Below are 10,000 nucleotides of genomic sequence, written 5' to 3' on the forward strand. Positions count from 1 at the left end.
CAGGAATCTCTTTCTTACCAACAGATAAAACAGTGGAAAAGAATTGCAAAAAAAAGCCCGAAATCATATAAAAAGGCGTCTGAGAAATCTCCTTACTCAAAACCCAAGTCGATTTATCAACCGCGAAGCTCTCTCTTACCGACACAGGTGGCCATCAGGTACACAACCACTGCCACTTTCCTTTATACACACCAAAGAGGACAATCCACCCGTGCACATGTGTAGGTATAGATAGTAGGAGCTCCATCGCGCAACCCAGGGACATCGATTTTCCTACCCTGATCCCTCCTTAACAGGCATCACGACTGACGGGTGTGTCCAGACATTTGAGAAGCTGACGGCAGTACGCGATGGCTGGTATTATTATGTGGGGCGTGTGGGAGGTAGTAGTAGTAGTAGTAGTAGTAGTAGTAGTAGTAGTAGTAGTAGAACAAGTGTAGGAGTGGTCTTTAGCATAATTATTAGCAATATGCGAAGTTGATTTACTGTTAAGCATCGTATGAAACCTTGAGATAGATAAATTCATATAGATAGATAGATTAATAGGTAGATAAATAAGTAGATAGATAAATAAATAAAGAGAGAGAGAGAGAGAGAGAGAGAGAGAGAGAGAGAGAGAGAGAGATTACTCCATTTTCCACGCTTTCAGATATATATCCCAAAGGCGAAATAGACAAAGCTGTGTTAATTAAGAGGGCAGCAAGCGAGGATGTGATACCTAGTTACTCCCCTGAGCGTTATTCTGCAGTGTGACTTGATATCCCTGGTTGAGTAAGCTTATGTATTTGAATTACCTGTTTGTGTCGAGTCTCTATAACCTTAGTAAGGAATTTAGAGAGAAGGAGCTTGAATTCGGTAAAGGTACGTGGTGGTGTATTTTTTTCTGTTTCTGTGGACTTTCGTTATCATAGGCATCTTTTAATGTTTATTTTCTGTTAATTTACGTATGCCTATATATTTATGCTTATTTATACATAGTTATATATTTATGTCCATTTCTTTGTTTCTTGCTATTATGACTATTTCTACCATTTATTTATAGCTATATATTTTATGGCAATTTTTACCCCCTTTTTTAATATATATGATTTTTTATTTTATTTGATAAGTAATATGACTACATTTCGCCCAAGCTTCACTTCATGTGTTTACTTAATTTATTATAGTGTATAGATAATTTATTTAGGTCAATTATTAACTTTGTATGCATGAGGTTATTAGAAGGCTAATTATTCAGGTCACGGTTCTGTGCTGAAATTCCACTACCTTAAAACTAAGAATCTGATCCTCCTCTCCTTTGTCTTCTTCCTCCTCCTCTTCCTCCTCTTCCTCCTTCTCCTCCTTCTCATTTATGCCCCGAATAAGGGTCATGCACAGGCCTACACTAAACACATCTTATTTTCTACAGAGGCAGCTCGTGACGGGGGTGGCGGGACAGCGGGCAGGGCGGCCTATCACGGGACTTCCTTCCTGGCGCTGATGGGCCCACGCGAACACTGTGCGGGCCTCGGCGGGCAAAGGTCACTCATCTCGGCACGGAAGTCGCGTGAAAGATGACGGGTAAGTTATCAATCGTAGTCGAGGAGGAGGCAAGGGTTCAGGGTGCACGGGATATGTTTATGCCACAAAAGTAGTAATCATTTTGGTAGTAGTAATAGCAGCAGACTACTACTACCTCTACTACTACTACTACTACTACTACTACTACTACTACTACTTTTACGTTCGCCCCATAGCAGCGGTAGGCTTTCTTGATGAGGGCCTGTTCGACGCCCCCAATCCGTTATTGGCGCGGGGAAGTGTTTTATAGTGGCGTCATTCTTGCTTACGGTTCAGGTTTAACATTTGCTCTCTAACGGACAACCTTGTAAGCGTATAGAAAAAGGTTGTATTCTGTTACCGTTATGTGTGTAACATTTTAAACACCAAGCAGCTTCAGCTTCAGAGGAAAGACTAAAGATGTGTCTCCCGTTACCCTCACACCTCCCACGCATACACCTGCCCACGTACATCACACACCTGCCTACACATATCCCTTTATGCTCCTCCTCCTCCTACTACTACTACAACTATTGGCCAGCGAGCTATTTTGTTTTCTTTCTATTTTACCCTTCGAGTGGCCTCCTTTCCCGTGTTGAAATCCCAACCGTCTCCAGGGATGTATAAATCTCTCTTTTTTTATCTTACCTCTTCTACACACACGCACCTGGCTACATACACCTGAATATATACACCACCTAAGTCTATACAGGGATGAACACATGTTTCCTGTTATTAAACGCGCCTGCATAAGTACACTACCCACGTCTATACAAGGAAAAATACACCTGTCTAGATATTTTCATGCCACACCTACCCACGCAGACACACCTACATACACACATCACCCACGCCTCGATATGTTAGAATGTATACGTGTGTTCTCTGTTCTCTTTGTCTTTTTGCCGGCGTTGTGTGACTCCGGTTGTAACTGTTGATGTGAAATGCAATAAGCGAATGAGGGTGCTGAGGATTTTGCAACTGACCTGGAATTTTGTCGATGGAATGAATTTATGAAAGGATGTTAGAGGATGGGTGAGTGGAAGAGGAGCTAGACTATCTCCTCTTCCTCTTGCTCTTCCACCAACTCTTACTTTTTCCCTCATCTTCTCCTCTTCCTTCTCCTCCTCCAGCTCTTTACTTTGTACCTCCTTATTTTCTCTCCTTTTTTCCTTCCTCATCCTTCTTTTTCAGCGCTTTCATTACCTCCTCTTCGTCCTCCTCTTTATTTTTTTTCCCATTTTCTTCCTCCTATTTCCTTCTCAACGCCTTCCATCTTTCCGAGGTTTCGAGGATTTATATATGTAATGTATCCTTCTACTTTTTTTTCTTTGCTGTATTGTTGTGTGGCGTCCATTTCCTTGCTTGTATCCGCAGTTTTGTTATATTTATTTATTTATTTATTTTGCTGTCTTATCGTGTGACGTATTTCTTCGCTTGTTTGTTTTTCTTTATTAACGTGTCATATATTATTTGCTTGTGTCCTTAAGTTCATATTTTTTTACATTTATTTTCGTCTGACATTCATTTCCTTGTTTGTGTTCGCGGTTTCCTATTTTTTTTGATGTATTATAGTTTGCTATCCATTTCTTTCCTAATGTCCACCTTTCTCATTTATTTTCGTTTCACATGTGTTTCCTTGTTTATGTTCACAGTTTCCTATCTTCTTTTTGCTGTGTCGTGTACCATCCATTTCCTCGCTTGTGTACTCAGTATCGCATCTTTTCTGCCTCGTGAGTTACGGGAAATATCGCTTCAAACAGAACCGTATGACATGCATCTCGTACCTTGTGTCCTCTGATTCATAGATTTTACATTCATTTTCGTGTGTGTTCGCAGTTTCCTATCTTCTTTTTGCTGTGTCTTGTACCATCCATTTCCCCGCTTGTGTTCTCAGTATCGCATCTTTTCTGCCTCGTGAATCAGCGGGAAATGTCGCTTCAAACAGTCTCGTTCCTCTCGTACCTTGTGTCCTCAGATTCCCATGTCTTTGCTTTATTTTCGTTTCCCATGTATTTCCTCGTCTGTGTCCGCAGCTTCCTGTCTTTTCTGCCTTGTGAGTTAGCGGGAAATCTCTCTTCAAACGCACAAGCCCGCATTCTTAAACGTATCGGTACCTCAGATCGCCAGTTTCAAAAGCCTCTCGTAGTAGAAGTTTCTGGGGGGTTTCCATGGACTGTTTTGTGATCCTCGTGATAGTTAAAAGCGACTTCTGCAACATGGACGGAAAAATCACCACCCATGAATATTCGGTTAATCTTTGTGGATGTTTTGAAAAGCCTCGTATAGTAGAAGTTTCTGGGGGGATTCCATGGACTGTTTTGTGATCCTCGTGATAGTTAAAAGCGAGTTCTGCAACATGGACGGAAAAATCACCACCCATGAATATTCGGTTAACGTTTGTGGATTGTTTGAAACGCCTCTCGTAGTAGAAGGGGGGGGGGGGGGGCTCATGTACTTTTTTTTTTTTATACATCAGAGGACGCGGCTCAAAGGCAATAAAAAGAATAAAAAAACCCCGCTACTCGCCGCTCCTATAAAAGATAAAAGTAAAGAGTAGCCAAAAGAAAGGTCAATTTCGGGTGGAGAGGTGTCTTGTGATCCTCGTGACAGTGAAAAACCCGGTTAATCTTGTGGCCTTGGAAAACAGTCGTAATGGAAGCTCGATACGTTTAAGAAGACAGAGATACAGTCAAACAGATACAGAGTGATGCCGGCGATAGCTTTACACGATAGCCCGGTACGTTTAGAAATACATATGTTCAGTTCAGTTCAGTTGAAGGTCGGGGAGATTAGTCTTTGCAACGGCCTCCCCCTTGCTTCCTCTTGTCTATTCTAAGGTGGTTGTAGTCTAGGAAATATGCCCTACCGTCCCTTCACGAGGCATCCAGGCACGGTGGTGGTGGTGAAGGTGGTGGTGGTGAAGGTGGTGGTGGTGGTGAAGGTGGTGGTGGTGGTGGTGGTGGTAGAGAACGTGTTGTCAGGTTCTCCATGTCGTGTCGCCGGCGGTAGCTTTTAAGAGTCTGCCTTATTGGATTTCCAAATGAAAGCCCGTAATGTTGCGAGTCTCGGGGGGGGTGGTGGTGGAGGAAGAGGAGGAGCAGGAGGAGGAGGAGGAGGAGGAGGAGGAGGAGGTCTTACACCTTTACTCACTTCCTTCCGCCGTCTCTTACGTACTTACTGATAAGGTTAGGCGCCATGAAGCTCTCCCGTCACCCAACACTGGCACACAACTCCTCCTCTTCCTCTTGTTGTTGTTGTTGTTGTTGTTGTTGTTGTTGTTGTTCTTCTTCGTCATTTTCTTTTTCTTTTTCCTCCTCCTCCTCCTCCTCCTCCTCCTCCTCCTACTACTACTACTACTACTACTACTACTACTACTACTACTGCTGCTGCTGCTACTACTACTACTACTACTACTACTACTACTACTACTGCTACTCCTACAACATAGAAATCCAATAACGTTAGTCCTTTCAATGCTCTCATACCCGTTTTTATACATATTTTCAATTTTGTCTCCATCAATTAAGGCGAAAATAAAATCTTTGAAGTTGATTATCTCGGTATAATTCCTTGAAAATTAATATGCTCTGAGGAGTCCATAATGCCCACGGTTGTTTCTTGCCCCTGAACAACTTAAGAGTCTTCCAAGTACTTTGTCACCTGCAGCAAAAGGTGACGATGAGGAGGAGGGGAAAAATTTATATATATATAACGTTCACTTTTGGGTCATTCTTTCTTGTTCTCTTTCCTCTCCCTCTGTCCCCCACTCCTCTGTCCTTTCAGTTCTATAATCTTATATATTCTCGTCCTCTTTCTCCTCTCTTATCCTCTCATTTTCTCTTTCTCGGCGTCTCTGGTGTTTGAGGGATGCTGTAAAGGAAGTTTATAGCGTCCGCACTCCTCCCTTTCTACTTGCTTTGCCTCTTATAATAATGATAATAATAATGGTTAGTCGGGTACAGATCCTTTACACAAGTTGAGGATATACTGATGCGTTCCTTTCCTTCAGTGCTAATCTTTATTTTCCTTGCCTCGGATAGCTGGGTACAGATCCCTTGCACACGTGGAGATGATAATAATTGCGAGGCTTTCCTTCAGTGCTAACCTTTCTTATCTTCGTGTTGGGTAGACTCCTTACACAGGTGGGAGACGTACGCCGGTTGCTCATCTTTCCTTCAGTGCAAATGTTTCTTTTCCTCGCATTGGGAAGATGAGTACAGACCTCTTACACACGTGGAGGTGATAGTGATTGCCAGGCTTTCCTTCAGTGCTCATCTTTCCCTTTTCCTTTCGTTGGGTAGCTGGGTACAGATCCCTTACACATCTGAAGGATATATAAGATTGCCTGCCTTTCCTTTCCTGTACATTCTTTCTCTCCTCGCGTTGGGTACATTTTCTCTAGACAGGTGGACGCTTACCGTTTGCCTGCCTTTCCCTTCTTCCTTATACTTCGTTTCCTCGCGTTTTGATAAGTTAGTGAAGACGACAACAAAAACATGAAAGAAAGAAAAGAGGGAAACGGCTCAGTAGCTACTTTTTCACTTAGACGCGAACCTGATTTTTACCTCACCATGTCTAGCCCACATTTTTTCTTTGTGACATTGTTTTATTCTGTCTCCTCTGATGGACGAAAAAGAAATTGTTTAAAGTAAACGACAACAAAAGCATTAAAAAAAAGAGGGAAACGGCTCAGTAGCTACTTTTTCACTTAGACGCGAACCTGATTTTACCTCACCATGTCTGGCCCACATTTTTTCTTTGTGACATTGTTTTATTCTGTCTCCTCTGATGGACGAAAAATAAATTGTATAAAGGGTAGAGCTTCTTTCAAAAGCTGAAGGACACCTACTGATTGCTCGGCTTTTCCTACGTGCTAATTCTTCTTTTCCTCAGATTCGAAGATCCTCTACTCAACTGCACACATCTGGCCATGACGTCCGGGTGTGCCCAGCAATGTTAGGCTCATAAACACCTTTAGTGAGCCATTTCCCTCTTTGCTTCAATAAACACCTCTCTTTCCCTTTTTTCTTCTCTGGTACTAAAACCTTATGGCCAGACTATACACAAGAAAGGTACCGTCCCTTAACCCGGTAGCAGCGACAGGCCAAATTTGTGGCTTTGCCGTGTACCAGCGTGTCCGACGGGCCAAATTTTTGCCATGATATAAACCCCCCAAATAGAGGATGCATAAACTGATCACAAATGCGTTGATATATATTATGAAATGGTTTGCGTGAGTGATTAATTTTTCTCATTTTTCTCGCTTAGAGGGGCCTTTAAGAAACATGATCCCCGCAGCTATCGTCCCTTAAGGTCTTGTAGTAACCATATGCTCAAGATGTGACGAGTTTATTTTTTTTCTCTTTCCTTTTCTCTTCACTCTGGTACTAATATTTCTTGGCTTGACTATACGGAAGAAAGGCACCTTCTCATGGTATCATATGCTCAAGACTTAACGATATAACCATCCTTTCATTTTTATTCTATACTGTCTCTGAAATTATATCTTGTAGTAACCGTATGCTCAAGAGGAGGCTCCAGTGTCACTTGGCTGGACTATATGCAAGAAAGGTACCTTCTTAGTATCTTGCAATGACCAGGCGCTCAAAATTTATCGATATAACCATCCTTCCTTCCTTCCCTCCATCCTTTTGTTCCTTCCTTTCTTCCTTTTATGTCTATCCTTTTACATATATTTCATTCCAGTCTTTTTTTTTCATTCTCACTTCCATCCATCCATCCACCCATCCATCTTGTCATCCTTCCTTTTAACGCGCAGACAAATCTAAGCAGCGCGTACGAACTGCCAAACACTCCCTGTTAACTCACATTCCTCTCTTCCCTACCACTCAATACACTGCCCCTTCACACACACAAACACACACACACACACACACACACACACACACACACACACACACACCTATCCCTCATCTAACCTAATACACCCCCTTGACCGCCCTCCTGTCCCTCATGTTCCTCGCTCGCTCATTCAGCCCGACGCCCACCTCGCCAAGGCTAAAGTGTCGTAAAGCTTCTATTTACGAGAGTTTTTAGGGTGGTGCTTCTCGGGGGATGAGGTGCCTCTCGCGTTAAGGTCCATAACGGGGAAGTGATCGCTATTACTACCGCCACTGTGTTGGGGGTAAAGTCTCTCCTCTCGCCCTCTCGCTCTCCTGTCTTTTTAAAGCTTACTGTGTGAATAATGCAGTTCTTGTGATGTTCGAGTTTGATAAAGAGAAGTACTGCTAAGGGAAGAGTGAGGCGGAAAGGAAGGACATAAGAGAGAGAGAGAGAGAGAGAGAGAGAGAGAGAGAGAGAGAGAGAGCACCCACAACAAGCCAAAATCTTATTATACTCCTGCAAAACATCTCTTCTAACTTTCAATTATCAGAGAGTAATGAACCTTTCACCATATACACTATCACAAACTATATAAAGAATTCACACACAAAATAATAAGATCAAGATAACATTGTCTCACTACGTCAATCTTTATCAGCAGAGATAGCCAAAGCAAAAAGAAAAGAAATAAAGAAAACGAGCGGTGATTGGGTCAGTGCTTAGCGTCGTGATGTAGAGATTATCGCTTAAAACCTCTCACAAGGGTGTTTTTAAGCTTAGCGTTAAACTGTTTCCTAAGGCCGTTGAACCTTTGAACCTGTTTGCCTACATACTACTTGCTCCAGGGTCCCTTTAATGCCCGAGTCAACTTTCGTGATTTGTTTTTATTTTACAGCAGGGGAAACAACTCAAGGGCAACAAACAAACAAACTAACAAAACAAGAAAACAATAATGCCCGCTAGTGTTGCTCCTGTAAAGAAAATAGAACAGGTGGCCAGAAGAGAGGTCACTTTCGGATGGAGAGGCGTCCTGATACTCCCTTCTTGTACCGTCGATCACCCAGGGTCAGAGATCGCATGAGTCGCAGTGCACCAGGTAATGGGATAGGTATATTGATAGACAGATTGCTTGCCTGCCTTCCTCCTTGCCTTCGTGTCTTACTCTTGATCCCTGAGATAACTTTCTTGTACCGTTGATCACCCAGGCTCAGAGATCGCATGAGTCGCAGTGCACCAGGTAATGGGATAGGTATATTGATAGACAGATTGCTTGCCCTCCTTCCTCCTTGCCTTCGTGTCTTGCTGTTGATCCCTGAGATAAGTTTCGTGTACCGTCGATCAGTCAGGCTAAGAGATCACGTGACTCGCAGTATACACGTTTATGATTTTAATTCCGATGTTGTGTTCAGCGCCATACGACCACTGTAGTTGCGGCTCCATGAATACATAGTCCAATGAATCAACGAGACTCGCAGTATACACGTCTATGATTTTAATTCCGATGTTGTGTTCTGTGCCATATGATCACTGTAGATGCGGCGCCGTCAGGTCACTCCCCAGTAAATCCAACAATCAACCTGACTCGCAGTGTGGTAGGTAATGTGGTAGATATACTAATAGACAGATAGATAATTGTACTACCAGATGTGATTGTTTTTCTTGTTGACATTGCTAAGTTTAAAGCAAAAAGTCGACTCCCACCTGTTGACTCATTACCGTACGTATTGTTTAGCTCATTAGGTATTGTTTTTGTCCCCCATAATATTTTTCTTACTTTACTGTCACTGTCACCGTATTTTATTTTTCATAGCTGTGTCTATTCATCGAGGGGACTCTGTTTGGGGCTATATTATTCTTTCTTATTTTCTCTTGACGCCCTTTCATGGATCTCAATAATAATGATACAAAAATATAGATGGTACATAGATAAATAGACTTTTAGCTAAGATATAAATCGATGTAGGGCAGCGTTTAAATCTATCCAAGTGTTTCTCTTCTTATGAGTCTCTCCTATGATAGCTTTCTCTACATTCACCAATTCACACATTTTCACCTATAGCTAATAAAATATGTATCCGTTTAAGGCATCATTTATGTCTATCCAAGCCTTTCCCTTCATATAATTCTCTCTTCTATGTTTTCTTTCTTCTCATTCACTTATTCACACATAATTATTCACTTTTGGCTAATATATAATGTCCATGTAAGGCATCGTTTAAGTATACCCAACTGCTTCCCTTCATATGATTCTCTCTCCTATATTTGCTTTCTTCCCATTCACTTATTCACACACATCATTCACTTTTGGCTAATATATAACCCTTGAAATACACCGTTAAGTCTATCCAAGCCTTTCCCCTTATATGCTTCTCTCTCCTTTCATAGCTTTTTCCACCCTCACTTATTCACACATATTCACGTTTCGCTAAAGTATATATGGGTATTCTTTAAGTCTATCCAAGCGTTTCCCATTGTATCTTTCTCTCTCCTCTAATAGCTTTCTCCATTTTCACGTATCCAGACATATTCACCTTTGGGTAAGATAGATATCCACGTAAGGCACCGTTTCAGAGTCTATTCAAGTCTTTCCCTTCATATTACTATTCTCTCTCGT

General features: G+C 42.0%; 1 protein-coding gene across 2 annotated transcripts in view; it reads right to left on the reverse strand.

Moving 5' to 3' along the window:
• The window catches only part of LOC126980980 (adenylate cyclase type 2-like), a 115,261-nt gene that overhangs the window by 62,487 nt on the left and 42,774 nt on the right, over positions 1-10,000 (reverse strand). The window lies entirely within an intron of this gene.

The sequence above is a fragment of the Eriocheir sinensis genome, chromosome 46, assembly GCF_024679095.1.
Source record: "Eriocheir sinensis breed Jianghai 21 chromosome 46, ASM2467909v1, whole genome shotgun sequence".
Lineage (NCBI taxonomy): Eukaryota > Metazoa > Arthropoda > Malacostraca > Decapoda > Varunidae > Eriocheir > Eriocheir sinensis.